The sequence below is a fragment of the Somniosus microcephalus genome, unplaced genomic scaffold, assembly GCF_052327205.1.
Source record: "Somniosus microcephalus isolate GS21.2 unplaced genomic scaffold, FLI_Smic_1.0 unresolved_chr1, whole genome shotgun sequence".
NCBI classification, from domain to species: domain Eukaryota; kingdom Metazoa; phylum Chordata; class Chondrichthyes; order Squaliformes; family Somniosidae; genus Somniosus; species Somniosus microcephalus.
The window spans coordinates 122,935,635-122,960,124 of record NW_028225179.1 but is presented as its reverse complement, the minus strand read 5'-3'; positions in this window follow the sequence as shown (position 1 = coordinate 122,960,124).

The following is a 24,490-nucleotide window of genomic DNA, read 5'->3' as shown; positions in this document are numbered from 1 at the left end:
TCTTTCTTCCTTCCCTCAATTCTTTCTTTCTTTCTTTCTTCCTTCCTACACTCAGTTCTTTCTTTCTTTATTTCTTTCTTTCTTTCATTCTTCCTTCCCTCAATTCTTTATTGCTTTCTTTTTTCTTCCTTCCCTCAACTCTTTCTTTATTTCTTTCTTCCTTCCCTCAGTTCTTTCTTTCTTTCCTTCTTTCTTCCTTCCCTCAAATCTTTCTTTCTTTCTTTCTTTCTTTCTTTCTTTCTTCCTTCCCTCAATTCTTTCTTTCCTTCTTTCTTTCTTTCTACCCTCAGTTCTTTCTTTCTTACTTTCTTTCTTCCTTCCCTCAATTCTTTCTTCTATCTTCTTTCTTTCTACCCTCAGTTCCTTCTTTCTTTCTTTCTTTCTACCCTCACTTCTTTCTTTCATTCTTTCTTTCTTTCTACCCTCAGTTCTTCCCTTCTTTCTTTCATTCTTCCTTCCCTCAATTCTTTCTTTCTCTCTTTCTTTCTAATCTCAGTTCTTTCAGTCTTCTCTCTTTCTTTCTTCCTACCCTCAGTTTTTTCATTCTTTCCTTCTTTCTTTCTTTCGTTCTTCCTTCCCTCATTTCTTTCTTTCTTTCTTTCTTTCTTCCTACCCTCAGTTCTTTCATTCTTTCTTTCTTTCTTTCTTTCTTTCTTCCTTCCCTCAATTCTTTGTTTCATTCTTTCTTTCTTCCTACCCTCAGTTCTTTCATTCTTTCTTTCTTTCTTTCTTTCTTCCACCCTCAGTTCTTTCTTTCTTTCATTCTTTCTTCCTTTATTCCGTCACTCAATTCTGTCTTTCTTTCTTTCTTTATTCTACCCTCAATTCTTTCATTCCTTCCTTCTTTCTTTCTTTCTTCCCTCAATTATTTCCTTCTTTCTTTCTTTCTTTCTTCCCTCAATTCTTTCTTTCTTTCTTTCTTCCTTCCCTCAGTTCTTTCTTTCTTTCTTTCTTCCTTCCCTCAGTTCTTTCATTCTTTCTTTTCTTTCTTTCTTTCTTCCCACCCTCAGTTCTTTCTTTCTTTCTTTCTTTCTTCCCTCAATTATTGCCTTCTTTCTTTCTCTCTTTCTTTCTTCCCTCAATTCTTTCTTTCTTTCTTTCTTCTTCCCTCAATTCTTTCTTTCTTTCTTTCTGTCTTCCTTCCCTCAATTCCCTCTTTCTTTCTTTCTTTCTTCCTTCCCTCAATTCTCTCTTTCCTTCTTTCTTCCTTCCCTCAATTCTTTCTTTCTTTCTTTCCTCAATTCTTTCTTTCTTTCTATCTTCTTCCTTCCCTCAATTCTTTCTTTCACTTTCTTTCTTTCTTCCTTCCAATACTCAATTCTTTCTTTCTCTCTTTCTTTCTTTCTTTCATCCTTCCCTCAATTCTTCCTTTCTTTCTTTCTTTCTTTCTTCCTTCCTCAAATCTTTCTTTCTTTCTTTCTTCCTTCCCTCAATTCTTTCTGTCTTTCTTTCTATCTTCCTTCCCTCAAATATTTCTTTCTTTCTTTCTTTCTTTCTTCCTTCCCTCAATTCTTTCTTCCTTTCCTTCATTCTTTCTTCCTTCCCTCAATTCTTTCTTTCTCTCTTTCTTTCTTCTTTCTTTCATTCTTCCTTCAATTCTTTCTTTCTTTCTTTCTTTCTTCCTTCCCTCAATTCTTTCTTCCTTTCCTTCATTCTTTCTTCCTTCCCTCAATTCTTTCTTTCTTCCTTTCTTTCTTTCTCCTACCCTCAGTTCCTTCTATCTTTCTTTCTTTCTTCCTTCCCTCAATTCTATCTTTCTTTCTTCCTTCCTTCCCTCGATTCTTTCTTTCTTTCTTTCTTCCCTCAATTCTTTCTTTCTTTCTTTCATTATTCCTTCCCTCAGTTCTTTCTTCCTTTCTTTCTTCCTTCCATCAGTTCTTTCTTCTTTCTTCTTTCTTCCCACCCTCAGTTCTTTCTTTCTTTCTTTCCTTCTTTCTTTCTTCCATCCCTGAATTCTTTCTTTCTTTCTTTCTTTCTTCCTACCCTCAGTTCTTTCTTTCTTTCTTTCTTCCTTCCCTCAATTCTTTCTTTCTTTCTTTCTTTCTTCCTACCCTCAGTTCTGTCTTTCTTTCTTTCTTCCTTCCCTCAATTCTTTCTTTCTTTCTTTCTTCCTTCCTACACTCAGTTCTTTCTTTCTTTATTTCTTTCTTTCTTTCATTCTTCCTTCCCTCAATTCTTTATTTCTTTCTTTTTTCTTCCTTCCCTCAACTCTTTCTTTATTTCTTTCTTCCTTCCCTCAGTTCTTTCTTTCTTTCCTTCTTTCTTCCTTCCCTCAAATCTTTCTTTCTTTCTTTCTTTCTTTCTTCCTTCCTCAATTCTTTCTTTCCTTCTTTCTTTCTTTCTACCCTCAGTTCTTTCTTTCTACTTTCTTTCTTCCTTCCCTCAATTCTTTCTTTCTATCTTCTTTCTTTCTACCCTCAGTTCCTTCTTTCTTTCTTTCTTTCTACCCTCACTTCTTTCTTTCATTCTTTCTTTCTTTCTACCCTCAGTTCTTCCCTTCTTTCTTTCATTCTTCCTTCCCTCAATTCTTTCTTTCTCTCTTTCTTTCTAATCTCAGTTCTTTCAGTCTTTCTCTCTTTCTTTCTTCCTACCCTCAGTTTTTTCATTCTTTCCTTCTTTCTTTCTTTCGTTCTTCCTTCCCTCATTTCTTTCTTTCTTTCTTTCTTTCTTCCTACCCTCAGTTCTTTCATTATTTCTTTCTTTCTTTCTTTCTTTCTTCCTTCCCTCAATTCTTTGTTTCATTCTTTCTTTCTTCCTACCCTCAGTTCTTTCATTCTTTCTTTCTTTCTTTCTTTCTTCCCACCCTCAGTTCTTTCTTTCTTTCATTCTTTCTTCCTTTATTCCGTCACTCAATTCTGTCTTTCTTTCTTTCTTTATTCCTACCCTCAATTCTTTCATTCCTTCCTTCTTTCTTCTTTCTTCCCTCAATTATTTCCTTCTTTCTTCTTTCTTTCTTCCCTCAATTCTTTCTTTCTTTCTTTCTTCCTTCCCTCAGTTCTTTCTTTCTTTCTTCTTCCTTCCCTCAGTTCTTTCATTCTTTCTTTCTTCTTTCTTTCTTCCCACCCTCAGTTCTTTCTTTCTTTCTTTCTTTCTTCCCTCAATTATTGCCTTCTTCTTTCTCTCTTTCTTTCTTCCCTCAATTCTTTCTTCTTCTTTCTTTCTTCCCTCAATTCTTTCTTCTTTCTTTCTGTCTTCCTTCCCTCAATTCCCTCTTTCTTTCTTTCTTTCTTCCTTCCCTCAATTCTCTCTTTCCTTCTTTCTTCCTTCCCTCAATTCTTTCTTTCTTTCTTTCCTCAATTCTTTCTTTCTTTCTATCTTTCTTCCTTCCCTCAATTCTTTCTTTCACTTTCTTTCTTTCTTCCTTCCAATACTCAATTCTTTCTTTCTCTCTTTCTTTCTTTCTTTCATCCTTCCCTCAATTCTTCCTTTCTTTCTTTCTTTCTTTCTTCCTTCCCTCAAATCTTTCTTTCTTTCTTTCTTCCTTCCCTCAATTCTTTCTGTCTTTCTTTCTATCTTCCTTCCCTCAAATATTTCTTTCTTTCTTTCTTTCTTTCTTCCTTCCCTCAATTCTTTCTTCCTTTCCTTCATTCTTTCTTCCTTCCCTCAATTCTTTCTTACTCTCTTTCTTTCTTTCTTTCTTTCATTCTTCCTTCAATTCTTTCTTTCTTTCTTTCTTTCTTCCTTCCCTCAATTCTTTCTTCCTTTCCTTCATTCTTTCTTCCTTCCCTCAATTCTTTCTTTCTCTCTTTCTTTCTTTCTTTCTTTCATTCTTCCTTCAATTCTTTCTTTCTTTCTTTCTTTCTTTCTTCCCTCAATTCTTTCTTTCTTTCTTTCTTTCTGTCTTCCTTCCCTCAATTCTTTCTTTCTTTCTTTCTTTATTCCGACCCTCAATTCTTTCTTTCCTTCTTTCTTTCTTTCTTTCTTCCCTCTGTTATTTCCTTCTTTCTTTCTTTCTTTCTTCCCTCAATTCTTTCTGTCTTTTTTCTTTCTTCCTTTCTACCCTCAATTCTTTCTTTCTTTCTATTTGTGTCTTTCATTCTTCCTTCAATTCTTTCTTTCTTTCTTTCTTCCTTCCCTCAATTCTTTCTTTCTTTCTTTCTTTCATTCTTTCTTTCTTTCTTTTCCTTCCCTCCATTCTTTCTTTCTTCCTTTATTTCTTTCTTCCTTCCCTCAATTCTTTCTTTCTTTCTTTCTTCCTACCTGCAGTTCTTTCTTTCTTTCTTTCTTCCTACCCTCAGTTCTTTCTTTCTTTCTTTCTTTCTTTCTACCCTCATATATTTCTTTCTTTCTTTCTCTCTGCCTTCCATCAGTTCTTCCTTTCTTTCTTTATTTCTTCCTACCCTCAGTTCTTTCTTTCTTTCTTTCATCCTACCCTCAGTTCTTTCTTTCTTTCTTTCTTTCTTTCTTCCTACCCTCAGTTCTTTCTTTCTTTCTTTCTTTCTTCCTTCACTCAATTCCTTCTTTCTTTCTTTCTTTCTTCCTTCCTTCCCTCAATTCTTTCTTTATTTCTTACTTCCTTTCTTCCTTCCCGCAATTCTTTCTTTCTTTCTTTCTCCCCTCTGTTCTTTCTTTCTTTCTTTCTTCCTTCCATCAGTTCTTTCTTTCTTTCTTTCTTTCTTCCTACCCTCAGATCTTTTTTTCTTTCTTTCTTTCTTTCTTCCTTCCCTCAATTCTTTCTTTTTTTCTTTCTTTCTTTCTTTCTTTCTTTCTTTCTTTCTTCCTTCCCTCAATTCAATCTGTCCTTCTTTCTTTCTTCGTTCACTCAAATCTTTCTTTCTTTCTTTCTTTCTTCCTTCCCCCAAGTCTTTCTTTCTGTCTTTCCTTCTTTCTTCCTTCCCTCAATTCTTTCTTTCTTTCTTTCTTTCTTTCTTCCTTCCCTCAATTCTCTTTCTTTCTTCCTTCCCTCAATTCTTTCTTTCTTCCTTCCCTCAATTCTTTCTTTCTTTCTTTCTTTCTTTCTTTCTTTCTTCCCTCAATTCTTTCTTTCTTTCTTTCTTTCTGTCTTCCGTCCCTCAATTCTTTCTTTCTTTCTTTCTTTATTCCGACCCTCAATTATTTCTTTCCTTCTTTCTTTCTTTCTTTCTTCCCTCAGTTATTTCCTTCTTTCTTTCTTTCTTTCTTCCCTCAATTCTTTCTTTCTTTTTTCTTTCTTCCTTTCTACCCTCAATTCTTTCTTTCTTTCTATTTGTGTCTTTCATTCTTCCTTCAATTCTTTCTTTCTTTCTTTCTTCCTTCCCTCAATTCTTTCTTTCTTTCTTTCTTTCATTCTTTCTTTCTTTCTTTTCCTTCCCTCCATTCTTTCTTTCTTCCTTTATTTCTTTCTTCCTTCCCTCAATTCTTTCTTTCTTTCTTTCTTCCTACCTGCAGTTCTTTCTTTCTTTCTTTCTTTCTTCCTACCCTCAGTTCTTTCTTTCTTTCTTTCTTTCTTTCTACCCTCATATATTTCTTTCTTTCTTTCTCTCTGCCTTCCATCAGTTCTTCCTTTCTTTCTTTATTTCTTCCTACCCTCAGTTCTTTCTTTCTTTCTTTCATCCTACCCTCAGTTCTTTCTTTCTTTCTTTCTTCCTACCCTCAGTTCTTTCTTTCTTTCTTTCTTTCTTCCTTCACTCAATTCCTTCTTTCTTTCTTTCTTTCTTTCTTTCTTCCTTCCTTCCCTCAATTCTTTCTTTATTTCTTACTTTCTTTCTTCCTTCCCGCAATTCTTTCTTTCTTTCTTTCTCCCCTCTGTTCTTTCTTTCTTTCTTTCTTCCTTCCATCAGTTCTTTCTTTCTTTCTTTCTTTCTTCCTACCCTCAGATCTTTTTTTCTTTCTTTCTTTCTTTCTTCCTTCCCTCAATTCTTTCTTTTTTTCTTTCTTTCTTTCTTTCTTTCTTTCTTTCTTTCTTCCTTCCCTCAATTCAATCTGTCCTTCTTTCTTTCTTCGTTCACTCAAATCTTTCTTTCTTTCTTTCTTTCTTCCTTCCCCCAATTCTTTCTTTCTGTCTTTCCTTCTTTCTTCCTTCCCTCAATTCTTTCTTTCTTTCTTTCTTTCTTTCTTCCTTCCCTCAATTCTCTTTCTTTCTTCCTTCCCTCAATTCTTTCTTTCTTCCTTCCCTCAATTCTTTCTTTCTTTCTTTCTTTCTTTCTTTCTTTCTTTCTTTCTTCCCTCAATTCTTTCTTTCTTTCTTTCTTTCTGTCTTCCTTCCCTCAATTCTTTCTTTCTTTCTTTCTTTATTCCGACCCTCAATTATTTCTTTCCTTCTTTCTTTCTTTCTTTCTTCCCTCAGTTATTTCCTTCTTTCTTTCTTTCTTTCTTCCCTCAATTCTTTCTTTCTTTTTTCTTTCTTCCTTTCTACCCTCAATTCTTTCTTTCTTTCTATTTGTGTCTTTCATTCTTCCTTCAATTCTTTCTTTCTTTTTTTCTTCCTTCCCTCAATTCTTTCTTTCTTTCTTTCTTTCATTCTTTCTTTCTTTCTTTTCCTTCCCTCCATTCTTTCTTTCTTCCTTTATTTCTTTCTTCCTTCCCTCAATTCTTTCTTTCTTTCTTTCTTCCTACCTGCAGTTCTTTCTTTCTTTCTTTCTTCCTACCCTCAGTTCTTTCTTTCTTTCTTTCTTTCTTTCTACCCTCATATATTTCTTTCTTTCTTTCTCTCTGCCTTCCATCAGTTCTTCCTTTCTTTCTTTATTTCTTCCTACCCTCAGTTCTTTCTTTCTTTCTTTCATCCTACCCTCAGTTCTTTCTTTCTTTCTTTCTTTCTTTCTTTCTACCCTCAGTTATTTCTTTCTTTCTTTCTTTCTTCCTACCCTCAGTTCTTTCTTTCTTTCTTTCTTTCTTCCTTCACTCAATTCCTTCTTTCTTTCTTTCTTTCTTTCTTTCTTTCTTTCTTCCTTCCCTCAATTCTTTCTTACTTCATTTCTTTCTTTCTTCCAACCCTCAGTTCTTTCAGCCTTTCTTTCTTTCTTCCTTCCCTCAATTCTTTCTTTCTTTCTTACTTTCTTTCTTCCTTCCCTCAATTCTTTCTTTCTTTCTTTCTTCCCTCTCTTGTTTCTTTCTTTCTTTCATTCTTCCTTCCCTCAGTTCTTTCTTCCTTTCTTTCTTCCTTCCATCAGATCTTTCTTTCTTTCCTTCTTTCTTCCTACCCTCAGTTCTTTCTTTCTTTCTTTCCTTCTTTCTTTCTTCCTTCCCTCAATTCTTTCTTTCATTCTTTCTTTCTTCCTACCCTCAGTTCATTCTTTCTTTCTTTCTTTCTTTCTTTCTTTCTTCCTTCCCTCAATTCTTTCTTTCTTTCTTTCTTTCTTCCTACCCTCAGTTCTTTCTTTCTTTCTTCCTTTCTTTCTTCCTTCCCTCAATTCTTTCTTTCTTTCTTTCTTTCTTCCTACCCTCAGTTCTTTCTTTCTTTCTTTCTTCCTTCCCTCAATTCTTTATTTCTTGCTATTTTCTTCCTTCCCTCAATTCTTTCTTTCTTTCTTTCATCCATCCCTCAGTTCTTTCTTTCCATCTTTCTTTCTTTCTTTCTTCCTTCCCTCAAATCTTTCTTTCTTTCTTTCTTTCTTTCTTTCTTTCTTTCTTCCTTCCCTCAATCCTTTCTTTCTTTCTTTCTTTCTTTCTTTCTACCCTCAGTTCTTTCTTTCTTACTTTCTTTCTTCCTTCCCTCAATTCTTTCTTGCTTTCTTTCTTTCTTTCGACCCTCAGTTCTTTCTTTCTTTCTTTCTTTCGACCCTCAGTTCTTTCTTTCATTCTTTCTTTCTTTCTACCCTCAGTTCTTTCCTTCATTCTTTCTTTCTTCCTTCCCTCAATTCTTTCTTTCTTTCTTTCTTTCTTTCTACCCTCAGTTCTTTCTTTCTTTCTTTCTTTCGACCCTCAGTTCTTTCTTTCATTCTTTCTTTCTTTCTACCCTCAGTTCTTTCCTTCATTCTTTCTTTCTTCCTTCCCTCAATTCTTTCTTTCTTTCTTTCTTTCTTTCTTTCTACTCTCAGTTCTTTCAGTCTTTCTCTCTTTCTTTCTTCCTACCCTCAGTTCTTTCATTCTTTCCTTCTTTCTTTCTTCCTTTCTTCCTTCCCTCATTTCTTTCTTTCTTTCTTTCTTTCTTCCTCCCCTCAGTTCTTTCATTCTTTCTTTCTTTCTTTCTTTCTTCATTCCCTCAATTCTTTCTTTCTTTCTTTCTTCCTACCCTCAGTTCTTTCATTCTTTCTTTCTTTCTTCCCACCCTCTGTTCTTTCTTTCTTTCTTTCTTTCTTCCTTTCTTCCTTTGATCAATTCTTTCTTTCTTTCTTTCTTTCTTTCTTCCCTCAATTCTTTCTTTCTTTCTTTCTTCCTTCCCTCAGTTCTTTCTTTCTTTCTTTCTTCCTTCCCTCAGTTCTTTCATTCTTTCTTTCTTTCTTTCTTTCTTCCCACCCTCAGTTCTTTCTTTCATTCTTTCTTTCTTTCTTTCTTCCCTCAATTCTTTCTTTCTTTCTTTCTTACTTTCTTTCTTCCCTCAATTCTTTCTTTCTTTCTTCCCTCAATTCTTTCTTTCTTTCTTTCTTTCTTCCTTCCCTCAATTCTTTCTTTCTTTCTTTCTTTCTTCCTTCCCTCAATTCTTTCTTTCTTTCTTTCCTCAATTCCTTCTTTCTTTCTTTCTTTCTTCCTTCCCACAATTCTTTCTTTCTCTTTCTTTCTTTCTTTCTTCCTACACTCAATTCTTTCTTTCTCTCTTTCTTTCTTTCTTTCTTCCTTCCCTCAATTCTTCCTTTCTTTCTTTCTTTCTTTCTTCCTTCCCTCAAATCTTTCTTTCTTTCTTTCTTCCTTCCCTCAATTCTTTCTTCCTTTCTTTCTATCTTTCTTCCTACCCTCAGTTCCTTCTATCTTTCTTTCTTTCTTCCTTCCCTCAATTCTATCTTTCTTTCTTTCTTCCTTCCCTCAATTCCTTCTTTCTTTCTTTCTTTATTTGTTTCTTCCTTCCCTCAGTTCTTTATTTCTTTCTTTCTTCCTTCACTCAACTCTTTCTTTCTTTCTTACTTTCTTTCTTCCTTCCCTCAATTCTTTCTGCCTTTCATTCTAGCTTCCCTCAATTCATTCTTTCTCTCTTTCTTTCTTTCTTTCTTCCTTCCCTCAATTCTTTCTTTCTTTCTTTCTTCCTACCCTCAGTTCTTTCTATCTTTCTTTCTTTCTTCATTCCCGCAATTCTTTCTTCCTTTCTTTCATCCATCCCTTGGTTCATTCTTTCTTTCTTTCTTTCTTCCTAACCTCAGTTCTTTCTTTCTTTCTTTCTTTCTTCCTTCCCTCAATTCTTTCTTTCTTTCTTTCTTTCTTTCTTCCTATCCTCACTTCTTGCATTCTTCCTTTCTTTCTGTCTTCCCTCAATTCTTTCTTTCTTTCATTCTTTCTTCCTACCCTTAGTTCTTTCTTTCATTCTTTCTTTCTTTCTTCCTTCCCTCAATTCTTTCTTTCTTTCTTTCTTTCTTCCTACCCTCAGTTCATTTCTTTCTTTCTTTCTTCCTTCCCTCAAATCTTTCTTTCTTTCTTTCTTTCTTCCTTCCCTCAATTCTCTTTCTTTCTTTCTTTCTTCCTTCCCTCAATTCTTTCTTTCTTCCTTGCCTCAATTCTTTCTTTCTTTCTTTCTTTCTTTCTTTCTTCCCTCAATTCTTTCTTTCTTTCTTCTTTCTGTCTTCCTTCCCTCAATTCTTTCTTTCTTTCTTTATTCCTACCCACAATTCTTTCTTTCCTTCTTTCTTTCTTTCTTTCTTCCCTCAATTATTTCCTTCTTTCTTTCTTTCTTTCTTCCCTCAATTCTTTCTTTCTTTTTTCCTTTTTTCTTTCTAATCTCATTTCTTTCTTTCTTTCTTTCTTTCTTTCATTCTTCCTTGAATTCTTTCTTTCTTTCTTTCTTCCTTACCTCAATTTTTTCTTTTTCTCCTTCTTTCTTTCTTTCTTCGTTCCCTCCATTCTTTCTTTCTTCTTTTCTTTCTTTCTTCCTACCCTCAGTTCTTTCGTTCTTTCTGTCTTTCTTTCTAGCCTTAGTTATTTTTTTATTTTTTCTTTCTTCCTACCCTCAGTTCTTTCTTTCTTTCTTTCTTTCTTCCTTCCATCAATTCTTTCTTTCTTTCTTTCTTTCTTTCTTCCTTCCCTCAATTCTTTCTTACTTCCTTTCTTTCTTTCTTCCTACCCTCAGTTCCTTCTATCTTTCTTTCTTTCTTCCTTCCCTCAATTCTATCTTTCTTTCTTCCTTCCTTCCCTCAATTCTTTCTTTCTTTCTTACTTTCGTTCTTCCTTCCCTCAATTCTTTCTTGCTTTCTTTCTTCCCTCAGTTCTTTCTTTCTTTCTTTCATTCTTCCTTCCCTCAGTTCCCTCTTCCTTTCCTTCTTCCTTCCATCAGTTCTTTCTTTCTTTCTTTCTTTCTTCCTACCCTCAGTTCTTTCTTTCTTTCTTTCTTCCTTCCCTCAATTCTTTCTTTCGTTCTTTTTTTCTTCCTACCCTCAGTTCTTTCTTTCTTTCTTTCTTCCTTCCCTCAATTCTTTCTTTCTTTCTTTCTTTCATTCTTTCTTTCTTCCTCCCTCCATTACTTCTTTCTTTCTTTCTTTCTTTCTTCCTTCCCTCAATACTTTCTTTCTTTCTTTCTTCCTACCTGCAGTTCTTTCTTTCTTTCTTTCTTCCTACCCTCAGTTCTTTCTTTCTTTCTTTCTTTCCTTCTTTCTTTCTACCCTCAGTTATTTCTTTCTTTCTTTCTTTCTTCCTACCCTCAGTTCTTTCTTTCTTTCTTTCTTTCTTCCTTCACTCAATTCTTTCTTTCTTTCTTTCTTTCTTTCTTTCTTTCTTCCTTCCCTCAATTCTTTCTTACTTCCTTTCTTTCTTCCTACCCTCAGTTCTTTCAGCCTTTCTTTCTTTCTTCCTTCCCTCAATTCTTTCTTTCTTTCTTCCTTCCTTCCCTCAATTCTTTCGTTCTTTCTTTCTTCCCTCAGTTCTTTCTTTCTTTCTTTCATTCTTCCTTCCCTCAGTTCTTTCTTCCTTCCTTTCTTCCTTCCAACACTTCTTTCTTTCTTTCCTTCTTTCTTCCTACCCTCAGTTCTTTCTTTCTTTCTTTCCTTCTTTCTTTCTCCCTTCCCTCAATTCTTTCTTTCATTCTTTCTTTCTTCCTACCCTCAGTTCATTCTTTCTTTCTTTCTTTCTTTCTTCCTTCCCTCAATTCTTTCTTTCTTTCTTTCTTTCTTCCTACCCTCAGTTCTTTCTTTCTTTCTTCCTTTCTTTCTTCCTTCCCTCATTTCTTTCTTTCTTTCTTTCTTTCTTCCTCCCCTCAGTTCTTTCTTTCTTTCTTTCTTTCTTTCTTCCTTCCCTCAATTCTTTATTTCTTTCTTTCTTCCTTCCCTCAGTTCTTTCTTTCCATCTTTCTTTCTTTCTTTCTTCCTTCTCTCAATTCTTTATTTCTTTCTTTCTTTCTTTCTACCCTCAGTTCTTTTTTCTTACTTTCTTTCTTCCTTCCCTCAATTCTTTCTTTCTTTCTTTCTTTCTTTCTGCCCTCAGTTCTTTCTTTCTTTCTTTCTTTCTTTCTTTCGACCCTCAGTTCTTTCTTTCATTCTTTCTTTCTTTCTACCCTCAGTTCTGTCCTTCATTCTTTCTTTCTTCCTTCCCTCAATTCTTTCTTTCTTTCTTTCTTTCTTTCTTTCTTTCTACTCTCAGTTCTGTCAGTCATTCTCTCTTTCTTTCTTCCTACCCTCAGTTCTTTCATTCTTTCCTTCTTTCTTTCTTTCTTTCTTCCTTCCCTCATTTCTTTCTTTCTTTCTTTCTTTCTTCCTACCCTCAGTTCTTTCATTCTTTCCTTCTTTCTTTCATTCTTCATTCCCTCAATTCTTTCTTTCTTTCTTTCTTCCTACCTTCAGTTCTTTCATTCTTTCTTTCTTTCTTTCTTTCTTCCCACCCTCAGTTCTTTCTTTCTTTCTTTCTTTCTTTCTTCCTTTCTTTCTTCGATCAATTCTTTCTTTCTTTCTTTCTTTCTTTCTTTCTTCCCTCAATTCTTTCTTTCTTTCTTTCTTCCTTCCCTCAGTTCTTTCTTTCTTTCTTTCTTCCTTCCCTCAGTTCTTTCATTCTTTCTTTCTTTCTTTCTTTCTTCCCACCCTCAGCTCTATCTTTCTTTCTTTCTTTCTTTCTTTCTTTCTTCCCTCAATTCTTTCTTTCTTTCTTTCTTACTTTCTTTCTTCCCTCAATTCTTTCTTTCTTTCTTTCTTTCTTTCTTCCCTCAATTCTTTCTTTCTTTCTTTCTTTCTTCCTTCCCTCAATTCTTTCTTTCTTTCCTTCTTTCTTCCTTCCCTCCATTCTTTCTTTCTTTCTTTCCTCAATTCCTTCTTTCTTTCTTTCTTTCTTCCTTCCCTCAATTCTTTCTTTCTCTTTCTTTCTTTCTTTCTTCCTACACTCAATTCTTTCTTTCTCTCTTTCTTTCTTTCTTTCTTCCTTCCCTCAATTCTTCCTTTCTTTCTTTCTTCCTTCCCTCAAATCTTTCTTTCTTTCTTTCTTCCTTCCCTCAATTCTTTCTGTCTTTCTTTCTATCTTCCTTCCCTCAATTCTTTCTTTCTCACTTTCTTTCTTTCTTTAATTCTTCCTTCCCTCAACTCTTTCTTTATTTCTTACTTTCTTTCTTCCTTCCCTCAATTCTTTCTTCCTTTCATTCTACCTTCCCTCAATTCTTTCTTTCTCTCTTTCTTTCTTTCTTTCTTCCTTCCCTCAATTCTTTCTTTCTTTCTTTCTTTATTTGTTTTTTCCTTCCCTCAGTTCCTTATTTCTTTCTTTCTTCCTACCCTCAGTTCTTTCTATCTTTCTTTCTTTCTTCCTTCCCTCAATTCTTTCTTTCTTTCTTTCTTCCATCCCTTGGTTCATTCTTTCTTCCTTTCTTTCTTCCTACCCTCAGTTCTTTCTTTCTTTCTTTCTTTCTTCCTTTCCTCAATTCTTTCTTTCTTCCTTTTTTTCTTCCTATCCTCAGTTCTTGCTTTCTTTCTTTCTTTCTTCCTTCCCTCAATTCTTTCTTTCTTTCTTTCTTTCTTCCTAGCCTCAGTTCTTTCTTTCTTTCTTTCTTTCTTTCTTCCTTCCCTCAATTCTTTCTTTCTTACTTTCTTTCTTCCTACCCTCAGTTCATTTCTTTCTTTCTTTCTTCCTGCCCTCAGTTCTTTCTTTCTTTCTTTCTTTCTTCCTTCCCTCAAATCTTTCTTTCTTTCTTTCTTTCTTTCTTACTTTCTTTCTTCCCTCAGTTATTTCTCTCTTTCTTTCTTTCTTTCTCCCCTCAGTTATTTCTTTCTTTCTTTCTTTCGTCCTACCCTCAGTTCTTTCTTTCTTTCTTTCTTTCTTTCTTCCTTCACTCAATTCTTTCTTTCTTTCTTTCTTTCATTCTTCCTTCCCTCAATTCTTTATTACTTCCTTTCTTTCTTTCTTCCGACCCTCAGTTCTTTCAGCCTTTCTTTCTTTCTTCCTTCCCTCAATTCTTTCTTTCTTTCTTCCTTCCTTCCCTCAATTCTTTCTTTCTTTCTTACTTTCTTTCTTCCTTCCCTCAATTCTTTCTTTCTTTCTTTCTTCCCTCAGTTCTTTTTTCCTTTCTTTCTTCCTTCCATCAGTTCTTTCTTTCTTTCCTTCTTTCTTCCTACCCTCAGTTCTTTCTTTCTTTCTTTCCTTCTTTCTTTCTCCCTTCCCTCAATTCTTTCATTCATTCTTTCTTTCTTCCTACCCTCAGTTCATTCTTTCTTTCTTTCTTTCTTTCTTTCTTCCTTCCCTCAATTCTTTCTTTCTTTCTTTCTTTCTTCCTACCCTCAGTTCTTTCTTTCTTTCTTCCTTTCTTTCTTCCTTCCCTCATTTCTTTCTTTCTTTCTTTCTTTCTTCCTCCCCTCAGTTCTTTCTTTCTTTCTTTCTTCCTTCCCTCAATTCTTTATTTCTTTCTTTCTTCCTTCCCTCAGTTCTTTCTTTCCATCTTTCTTTCTTTCTTTCTTCCTTCCCTCAGTTCTTTCTTTCCATCTTTTTTTCTTTCTTTCTTTCTACCCTCAGTTCTTTTTTCTTACTTTCTTTCTTCCTCCCCTCAATTCTTTCTTTCTTTCTTTCTTTCTTTCTACCCTCAGTTCTTTCTTTCTTTCTTTCTTTCTTTCGACCCTCAGTTCTTTCTTTCATTCTTTCTTTCTTTCTACCCTCAGTTCTGTCCTTCATTCTTTCTTTCTTCCTTCCCTCAATTCTTTCTTTCTTTCTTTCTTTCTTTCTTTCTACTCTCAGTTCTGTCAGCCATTCTCTCTTTCTTTCTTCCTACCCTCAGTTCTTTCATTCTTTCCTTCTTTCTTTTTTTCTTTCTTCCTTCCCTCATTTTTTTTTCTTTCTTTCTTTCTTCCTTCCCTCAATTCTTTCTTTCTTTCTTTCTTTCTTCCTACCGTCAGTTCTTTCTTTCTTTCTTTCTTCCTTCCCTCAATTCTTTCTTTCTTACTTTCTTTCTTCCTACCCTCAGTTCATTTCTTTCTTTCTTTCTTTCTTTCTTCCTTCCCTCAAATCTTTCTTTCTTTCTTTCTTTCTTCCTTCCCACAATTCTTTCTTTCTGTCTTTCTTTCTTTCTTCCTTCCCTCAATTCCTTCTTTATTTTTTTCTTTCTTTCTTTCTTCCTTCCCTCAATTCTCTTTCTTTCTTTCTTTCTTCCTTCCCTCAATTCTTTCTTTCTTCCTTCCCTCAATTCTTTCTTTCTTTCTTTCTTTCTTTCTTTCTTTCTTCCTTCACTCAATTCTTTCTTTCTTTCTTCCTTCCCCCAATTCTTTATTACTTCCTTTCTTTCTTTCTTCCTACCCTCAGTTCTTTCAGCCTTTCTTCCTTTCTTCCTTCCCTCAATTCTTTCTTTCTTTCTTCCTTCCTTCCCTCAATTCTTTCTTTCTTTCTTACTTTCTTTCTTCCTTCCCTCAATTCTTTCTTTCTTTCTTTCTTCCCTCAGTTCTTTCTTCCTTTCTTTCTTCCTTCCATCAGTTCTTTCTTTCTTTCCTTCTTTCTTCCTACCCTCAGTTCTTTCTTTCTTTCTTTCCTTCTTTCTTTCTTCCTTCCCTCAATTCTTTCTTTCATTCTTTCTTTCTTCCTACCCTCAGTTCATTCTTTCTTTCTTTCTTTCTTTCTTTCTTCCTTCCCTCAATTCTTTCTTTCTTTCTTTCTTTCTTCCTACCCTCAGTTCTTTCTTTCCTCCTTTCTTTCTTCCTTCACTCAATTTTTTCTTTCTTTCTTTCTTTCTTCCTACCCTCAATTCTTTTTTTATTTCTTTCTTTCTTTCTTCCTTCCCTCAATTCTTTATTTCTTTCTATTTTCTTCCTTCCCTCAATTCTTTCTTTCTTCCTTTCTTCCTTCCCTCAGTTCTTTCTTTCCATCTTTCTTTCTTTCTTTCTTCCTTCACTCAAATCTTTCTTTCTTTCTTTCTTTGTTTCTTTCTTTCTTTCTTCCTTCCCTCAATTCTTTCTTTCTTTCTTTCTTTCTTTCTTTCTACCCTCAGTTCTTTCTTTCTTACTTTCTTTCTTCCTTCCCTCAATTCTTTCTTTCTTTCTTTCTTTCTTTCTACCCTCAGTTCTTTCTTTCATTCTTTCTTTCTTTCTACCCTCAGTTCTTCCCTTCATTCTTTCTTTCTTCCTTCCCTCAATTCTTTCTTTCTTTCTTTCTTTCTTTCTTTCTACTCTCAGTTCTTTCAGTCTTTCTCTCTTTCTTTCTTCCTACCCTCAGTTCTTTCATTCTTTCCTTCTTTCATTCTTTCTTTCTTCCTTCCCTCATTTCTTTCTTTCTTTCTTTCTTTCTTCCTACCCTCAGTTCTTTCATTCTTTCTTTCTTTCTTTCTTTCTTCATTCCCTCAATCCTTTCTTTCTTCCTTTCTTCCTACCCTCAGTTCTTTCATTCTTTCTTTCTTTCTTTCTTTCTTCCCACCCTCAGTTCTTTCTTTCTTTCTTTCTTTCTTCCTTTCTTCCTTCGATCAATTCTTTCTTTCTTTCTTTATTTCTTTCTTTCTTCCCTCAATTCTTTCTTTCTTTCTTTCTTCCTTCCCGCAGTTCTTTCTTTCTTTCTTTCTTCCTTCCCTCAGTTCTTTCTTTCTTTCTTTCTTTCTTCCCAACCTCAGTTCTATCTTTCTTTCTTTCTTTCTTTCTTCCCTCAATTCTTTCTTTCTTTCTTTCTTACTTTCTTTCTTCCCTCAATTCTTTCTTTCTTTCATTCTTTCTTTCTTCCCTCAATTCTTTCTTTCTTTCTTTCTTTCTTCCTGCCCTCAATTCTTTCTTTCTTTCTTTCTTTCTTCCTTCCCTCAATTCTCTCTATCCTTCTTTCTTCCTTCCATCAATTCTTTCTTTCTTTCTTTCCTCAATTCCTTCTTTCTTTCTTTCTTTCTTCCTTCCCTCAATTATTTCTTTCTCTTTCTTTCTTTCTTTCTTCCTACACTCAATTCTTTCTTTCTCTCTTTCTTTCTTTCTTTCTTCCTTCCCTCAATTCTTCCTTTCTTTCTTTCTTTCTTTCTTCCTTCCCTCAAATCTTTCTTTCTTTCTTTCTTCCTTCCATCAATTCTTTCTGTCTTTCTTTCTATCTTACTTCCATCAAATCTTTCTTTCTTTCTTTCTTTCTTTCTTTCTTCCTTCCCTCAATTCTTTCTTCCTTTCTTTCTATCTTTCTTCCTTCCCTCAATTCTTTCTTTCTCTCTTTCTTTCTTTCTTTCTTCCTTCCCTCAATTCTTTCTTTCTTTCTTTCTTTATTTGTTTCTTCCTTCCCTCAGTTCTTTATTTCTTTATTTCTCCCTTCCCTCAACTCTTTCTTTCTTTCTTACTTTCTTTCTTCCTTCCCTCAACTCTTTCTTTCTTTCTTTCTTTCTTTCTTCCATCCCTTGGTTCATTCTTTATTTCTTTCTTTCTTCCTACCCTCAGTTCTTTCTTTCTTTCTTTCTTCCTTCCCTCAATTCTTTCTTTCTTTCTTTCTGCCTATCCTCAGTTCTTGCTTTCTTTCTTTCTTTCTTCCTTCCCTCAATTCTTTCTTTCTATCTTTCTTTCTTCCTACCCTCAGTTCTTTCTTTCTTTCTTTCTTTCTTTTTTCTTCCCTCAAATCTTTCTTTCTTTCTTTCTTTCTTCCTTCCCTCAATTCTTTCTTTCTGTCTTTCTTCCTTTCTTCCTTCCCTCAATTCCTTCTTTTTATCTTTCTTTCTTTCTTTCTTCATTCCCTCAATTCTCTTTCTTTCTTTCTTTCTTCCTTCCCTCAATTCTTTCTTTCTTCCTTCCCTCAATTCTTTCTTTCTTTCTTTCTTTCTTTCTTTCTTTCTTTCTTCCCTCAATTCTTTCTTTCCTTCTTCTTTCTGTCTTCCTTCACTCAATTCTTTCTTTCTTTCTTGCTTTATTCCTACCCTCAATTCTTTCTTTCCTTCTTTCTTTCTTTCTTTCTTCCCTCAATTCTTTCTTTCTTTCTTTCTTTCTTTCTTCCCTCAATTCTTTCTTTCTTTTTTCCTTTTTTCTTTCTAATCTCATTTCTTTCTTTCTTTCTTTCTTTCTTTCTTTCATTCTTCCTTGAATTCTTTCTTTCTTTTTTTCTTCCTTCCCTCAATTTTTTCTTTTTTTCCTTCTTTCTTTCTTCTTTCTTCCTTCCCTCCATTCTATCTTTCTTCTTTTCTTTCTTTCTTCCTTCCCTCAATTCTTTCTTTATTTCTTTCTTCCTACCCTCAATTCTTTCTTTCTTTCTTTCTTCCTACCCTCAGTTCTTTCTTTCTTTCTTTCTTTCTTTCTTTCTACCCTCAGTTTTTCTTTCTTTTTTCTTTCTTCCTACCCTCAGTTCTTTCTTTCTTTCTTTCTTTCTTTCTTCCTTCCATCAATTATTTCTTTCTTTCTTTCTTTCTTTCTTCCTTCCCTCTATTCTTTCTTAGTTCCTTTCTTTCTTTCTTCCTACCCTCAGTTCCTTCTATCTTTCTTTCTTTCTTCCTTCCGTCAATTCTATCTTTCTTTCTTCCTTCCTTCCCTCAATTCTTTCTTTCTTTCTTACTTTCTTTCTTCCTTCCCTCAATTCTTTCTTTCTTTCTTTCTTCCCTCAGTTCTTTCTTTCTTTCTTTCATTCTTCCTTCCCTCAGTTCCCTCTTCCTTTCCTTCTTCCTTCCATCAGTTCTTTCTTTCTTTCTTTATTTCTTCCTACCCTCAGTTCTTTCTTACTTTCTTTCCTTCTTTCTTTCTTCCATCCCTCAATTCTTTCTTTCTTTCTTTCTTTCTTCCTATCTTCAGTTCTTTCTTTCTTTCTTTCTTCCTACCCTCAGTTCTTTCTTTCTTTCTTTCTTCCTTCCCTCAATTCTTTCTTTCTTTCATTCTTTCTTCCTACCCTCAGTTCTTTCTTTCTTTATTTATTTCCTTCTTTCTTTCTTCCTTCCCTCAATTCTTTATTTCTTTCTTTTTTCTTCCTTCCCTCAATTCTTTCTTTCTTTCTTTCTTCCTTCCCTCAGTTCTTTCTTTCTTTCTTTCTTTCTTCCTTCCCTCAAATCTTTCTTTCTTTCTTTCTTTCTTCCTTTCTTCCTTCCCTCAATTCTTTCTTTCCTTCTTTCTTTCTTTCTACCCTCTGTTCTTTCTTTCTTACTTTCTTTTTTAATTCCCTCAATTCTTTCTTTCTATCTTTCTTTCTTTCCACCCTCAGTTCCTTCTTTCTTTCTTTCTTTCTACCCTCAGTTCTTTCTTTCATTCTTTCTATCTTTCTAACCTCAGTTCTTTCCTTCTTTCTTTCTTTCTTCCTTCCCTCAATTCTTTCTTTCTCTCTTTCTTTCTACTCTCAGTTCTTTCAGTCTTTCTTTCTGTCTTTCTTTCTTCCTTCCCTCATTTCTTTCTTTCTTTCTTTCTTTCTTCCTACCCTCAGTTCTTTCATTCTTTCTTTCTTTCTTTCTTTCTTCCTTCCCTCAATTCTTTGTTTCATTCTTTCTTTCTTCCTACCCCCAGTTCTTTCATTCTTTCTTTCTTTCTTTCTTTCTTCCCACCTTCAGTTCTTTCTTTCTTTCTTTCTTTCTTTCTTTCTTCCTTCCGTCAATTCTTTCTTTCTCTTTCTTTCTTTCTTCCTCCCAATACTCAATTCTTTCTTTCTCTCTTTCTTTCTTTCTTTCATCCTTCCCTCAATTCTTCCTTTCTTTCTTTCTTTCTTTCTTCCTTCCCTCAAATCTTTCTTTCTTTCTTTCTTCCTTCCCTCAATTCTTTCTGTCTTTCTTTCTATCTTCCTTCCCTCAAATCTTTCTTTCTTTCTTTCTTTCTTTCTTCCTTCCCTCTATTCTTTCTTCCTTTCTTTCATTCTTTCTTCCTTCCCTCAATTCTTTCTTTCTCTCTTTCTTTCTTTCTTTCTTTCTTCCTTCCCTCAATTCTTTCTTTCTTTCTTTCTTTATTTGGTTCTTCCTTCCCTCAGTTCTTTATTTCTTTCTTTCTTCCTTCCCTCAATTCTTTCTTTCGATCTTACTTTCTTTCTTCATTCCCTCAATTCTTTCTTCCTTTCTTTCTTCCTTCCCTCAATTCTTTATTTCTCTTTTTCTTTCCTTCTTTCTTCCTTCCCTCAATTCTTTCTTTCTTTCTTTCTTTATTTGTTTCTTCCTTCCCTCAGTTCTATATTTCTTTAATTCTTCCTTCCCTCAATTCTTTCTTTCTTTCTTACTTTTTTTCTTCCTTCCCTCAATTCTTTCTTTCTATTTTACTTTCTTTCTTTCTTCCCTCAGTTCTTTCTTTCTTTCTTTCTTTCTTCCTTCCTTCCCTCATTTCTTTCTTTCTTTCTTTCTTCCTTCCCTTAGTTCTTTCTTTCTTTCTTTCTTTCTTCCTACCCTCAGTTCTTTCTTTCTTTCTTTCTTTCTTCCTACCCTCAGTTCTTTCTTTCTTTCTTTCTTTCTTCCTTCCCTCAATTCTTTCTTTCTTTCTTTCTTTCTTTCTTCCTACCCTCAGTTCTTTCTTTCTTTCTTTCTTTCTTCCTTCCCTCAATTCTTTCTTTCTTTCTTTCTTTCTTCCTACCCTCAGTTCTTTCTTTCTTTCTTTCTTTCTTCCTTCCCGCAATTTTTTCTTTCTTTCTTTCTTTCTTTATTCCTTCACTCATATCTTTCTTTCTTTCTTTCTTCCTTCCCTCAATTCATTCTGTCTTTCTTTCTTTCTTCCTTCCCTCAAATCTTTCTTTCTTTCTTTCTTCCTCCCTCAATTCTTTCTTTCTGTCTTTCTATCTTTCTTCCCTCAATTCTTTCTTTTTTTCTTTCTTTCTTTCTATCTTCCTTCCCTCAATTCTCTTTCTTTCTTTCTTTCTTCCTTCCCTCAATTCTTTCTTTCTTTCTTTCTTCCTTCCCTCAATTCTTTCTTTCTCTCTTTCTTTCTTTCTTTCTTCCCTCAATTCTTTCTTTCTTTCTTTCTTTCTTTCTGTCTTCCTTCCCTCAATTCTTTCTTTCTCTCTTTCTTTATTCCGACCCTCAATTCTTTCTATCCTTCTTTCTTTCTTTCTTTCTTTCTTTCTTTCTTCCTTCCCTCAATTATTTCCTTCTTTCTTTCTTTCTTTCTTCCCTCAATTCTTTCTTTCTTTCTTTCTTTCTTTCTTTCTTTCTTTCTTTCTACCCTCAATTCTATCTTTCTTTCTTTCTTTCATTCTTCCTTCAATTCTTTCTTTCTTTCTTTCTTCCTTCCCTCAATTCTTTCTTTCTTTCTTTCTTTCTTCCTTCCCTCAATTCTTTCTTTCTTCCTTTCTTACTTTCATTCTTCCTTCAATTCTTTCTTTCTTTCTTTCTACCCTCAGTTCTTTCTTTCTTTCTTTCTCTCTTCCTTCCATCAGTTCTTTCTTTCTTTCTTTCTTTCTTCCGACCCTCAGTTCTTTTTTTCTTTCTTTCTTTCTTTCTTTCTTCCGACCCTCAGTTCTTTCTTTCTTTCTTTCATCCTACCCTCAGTTCTTTCTTTCTTTCTTTCTTTCTTTCTTTCTACCCTCAGTTGTTTCTTTCTTTCTTTCTTTCTTCCTACCCTCAGTTCTTTCTTTCTTTCTTTCTTTCTTCCTTCCCTCAATTCTTTCTTTCTTTCTTTCTTTCATTCTTCATTCCCTCAAATCTTTCTTTCCTTTTTCCTTCCTTCCCTCAATTCTTTCTTTTTTTCTTTCTTTCTTTCTATCTTCCTTCCCTCAATTCTCTTTCTTTCTTTCTTTCTTCCTTCCCTCAATTCTTTCTTTCTTTCTTTCTTCCTTCCCTCAATTCTTTCTTTCTCTCTTTCTTTCTTTCTTTCTTCCCTCAATTCTTTCTTTCTTTCTTTCTTTCTTTCTGTCTTCCTTCCCTCAATTCTTTCTTTCTCTCTTTCTTTATTCCTACCCACAATTCTTTCTATCCTTCTTTCTTTCTTTCTTTCTTTCTTTCTTCCTTCCCTCAATTATTTCCTTCTTTCTTTCTTTCTTTCTTCCCTCAATTCTTTCTTTCTTTCTTTCTTTCTTTCTTTCTTTCTTTCTTTCTACCCTCAATTCTATCTTTCTTTCTTTCTTTCATTCTTCCTTCAATTCTTTCTTTCTTTCTTTCTTCCTTCCCTCAATTCTTTCTTTCTTTCTTTCTTTCTTCCTTCCCTCAATTCTTTCTTTCTTCCTTTCTTACTTTCATTCTTCCTTCAATTCTTTCTTTCTTTCTTTCTACCCTCAGTTCTTTCTTTCTTTCTTTCTCTCTTCCTTCCATCAGTTCTTTCTTTCTTTCTTTCTTTCTTCCAACCCTCAGTTCTTTTTTTCTTTATTTCTTTCTTTCTTTCTTCCGACCCTCAGTTCTTTCTTTCTTTCTTTCATCCTACCCTCAGTTCTTTCTTTCTTTCTTTCTTTCTTTCTACCCTCAGTTGTTTCTTTCTTTCTTTCTTTCTTCCTACCCTCAGTTCTTTCTTTCTTTCTTTCTTTCTTCCTTCCCTCAATTCTTTCTTTCTTTCTTTCTTTCTTTCATTCTTCATTCCCTCAAATCTTTCTTTCCTTTTTCCTTCCTTCCCTCAATTCTTTCTTTATTTCTTACTTTCTTTCTTCCTTCCCTCAATTCTTTCTTTCTTTCTTTCTTCCCTCTGTTCTTTCTTTCTTTCTTTCTTTCTTCCTAACCTCAGATCTTTTTTCTTTCTTTCTTTCTTTCTTCCTTCCCTCAATTCCTTCTTTATTTCTTTCTTTCTATCTTTCTTTCTTTCTTCCTTCCCTCAATTCTTTCTTTCTTTCTTTCTTTCTTCCTACCCTCAGTTCTTTCTTTCTTTCTTTCTTTCTTTCTTGCTTCACTCAATTCTTTATTTCTCTCTTTTTTCTTCCTTTCCTCAATTTTTCTTTCTTTCTTTCTTCCTTCCCTCAGCTCTTTCTTTCTTTCTTTCTTCCTTCCCTCAATTCTTTCTGTCTTTCTTTCTATCTTCCTTCCCTCAAATCTTTCTTTCTTTCTTTCTTCCTTCCCTCAATTCTTTCTTCCTTTCTTTCTTTCTTTCTTCCTTCCCTCAATTCTTTCTGTCTTTCTTTCTATCTTCCTTCCCTCAAATCTTTCTTTCTTTCTTTCTTTCTTTCTTTCTTCCTTCCCTCAATTCTTTCTTCCTTTCTTTCTTTCTTTCTTCCTTCCCTCAATTCTTTCTTTCTCTCTTTCTTTCTTTCTTTCTTCCTTCCCTGAATTCTTTCTTTCTTTCTTTCTTTATTTGTTTCTTCCTTCCCTCAGTTCTTTATTTCTTTCTTTCTTCCTTCCCTCAACTCTTTCTTTCTTTCTTACTTTCTTTCTTCCTTCCCTCAATTCTTTCTTCCTTTCTTTCTACCTTCCCTCAATTCTTTCTTTCTCTCTTTCGGTCTTTCTTTCTTCCTTCCCTCAATTCTTTCTTTCTTTCTTTCTTTATTTGTTTCTTCCTTCCCTCAGTTCTTTATTTCTTTCTTTCTTCCTACCCTCAGTTCTTTTTATCTTTCTTTCTTTCTTCCTTCCCTCAATTCTTTATTTCTTTCTTTCTTCCTTCCCTTCGGTCAATCTTTCTTTCTTCCTACCCTCAGTTCTTTCTTTCTTTCTTTCTTTCTTTCTTCCTTCCCTCAATTCTTTCTTTCTTTCTTTCTTTCTTCCTACCCTCAGTTCTTGCTTTCTTTCTTTCTTTCTTCCTTCCCTCAATTCTTTCTTTCTTTCTTTCTTTCTTCCTGCCCTCAGTTCTTTCTTTCTTTCTTTCTTTCTTCCTTCCCTCAATTCTTTCTTTCTTTCTTTCTTTCTTCCTACCGTCAGTTCTTTCTTTCTTTCTTTCTTTCTTTCTTCCTTCCCTCAATTCTTTCTTTCTTACTTTCTTTCTTCCTACCCTCAGTTCATTTCTTTCTTTCTTTCTTTCTTTCTTCCTTCCCTCAAATTTTTCTTTCTTTCTTTCTTTCTTTCTTCCTTCCCACAATTCTTTCTTTCTGTCTTTCTTTCTTTCTTCCTTCCCTCAATTCCTTCTTTTTTTCTTTCTTTCTTTCTTTCTTCCTTCCCTCAATTCTCTTTCTTTCTTTCTTTATTCCTTCCCTCAATTCTTTCTTTCTTCCTTCCCTCAATTCTTTCTTTCTTTCTTTCTTTCTTTCTTTCTCCCCTAAGTTATTTCTTTCTTTCTTTCTTTCTTCCTTCCCTCAATTCTTTCTTTCTTTCTTTCTTTCTTCCTGCCCTCAGTTCTTTCTTTCTTTCTTTCTTTCTTCCTTCCCTCTATTCTTTCTTAGTTCCTTTCTTTCTTTCTTCCTACCCTCAGTTCCTTCTATCTTTCTTTCTTTCTTCCTTCCGTCAATTCTATCTTTCTTTCTTCCTTCCTTCCCTCAATTCTTTCTTTCTTTCTTACTTTCTTTCTTCCTTCCCTCAATTCTTTCTTTCTTTCTTTCTTCCCTCAGTTCTTTCTTTCTTTCTTTCATTCTTCCTTCCCTCAGTTCCCTCTTCCTTTCCTTCTTCCTTCCATCAGTTCTTTCTTTCTTTCTTTATTTCTTCCTACCCTCAGTTCTTTCTTACTTTCTTTCCTTCTTTCTTTCTTCCATCCCTCAATTCTTTCTTTCTTTCTTTCTTCCTATCTTCAGTTCTTTCTTTCTTTCTTTCTTCCTACCCTCAGTTCTTTCTTTCTTTCTTTCTTCCTTCCCTCAATTCTTTCTTTCTTTCATTCTTTCTTCCTACCCTCAGTTCTTTCTTTCTTTATTTATTTCCTTCTTTCTTTCTTCCTTCCCTCAATTCTTTATTTCTTTCTTTTTTCTTCCTTCCCTCAATTCTTTCTTTCTTTCTTTCTTCCTTCCCTCAGTTCTTTCTTTCTTTCTTTCTTTCTTCCTTCCCTCAAATCTTTCTTTCTTTCTTTCTTTCTTCCTTTCTTCCTTCCCTCAATTCTTTCTTTCCTTCTTTCTTTCTTTCTACCCTCTGTTCTTTCTTTCTTACTTTCTTTTTTAATTCCCTCAATTCTTTCTTTCTATCTTTCTTTCTTTCCACCCTCAGTTCCTTCTTTCTTTCTTTCTTTCTACCCTCAGTTCTTTCTTTCATTCTTTCTGTCTTTCTAACCTCAGTTCTTTCCTTCTTTCTTTCTTTCTTCCTTCCCTCAATTCTTTCTTTCTCTCTTTCTTTCTACTCTCAGTTCTTTCAGTCTTTCTTTCTGTCTTTCTTTCTTCCTTCCCTCAT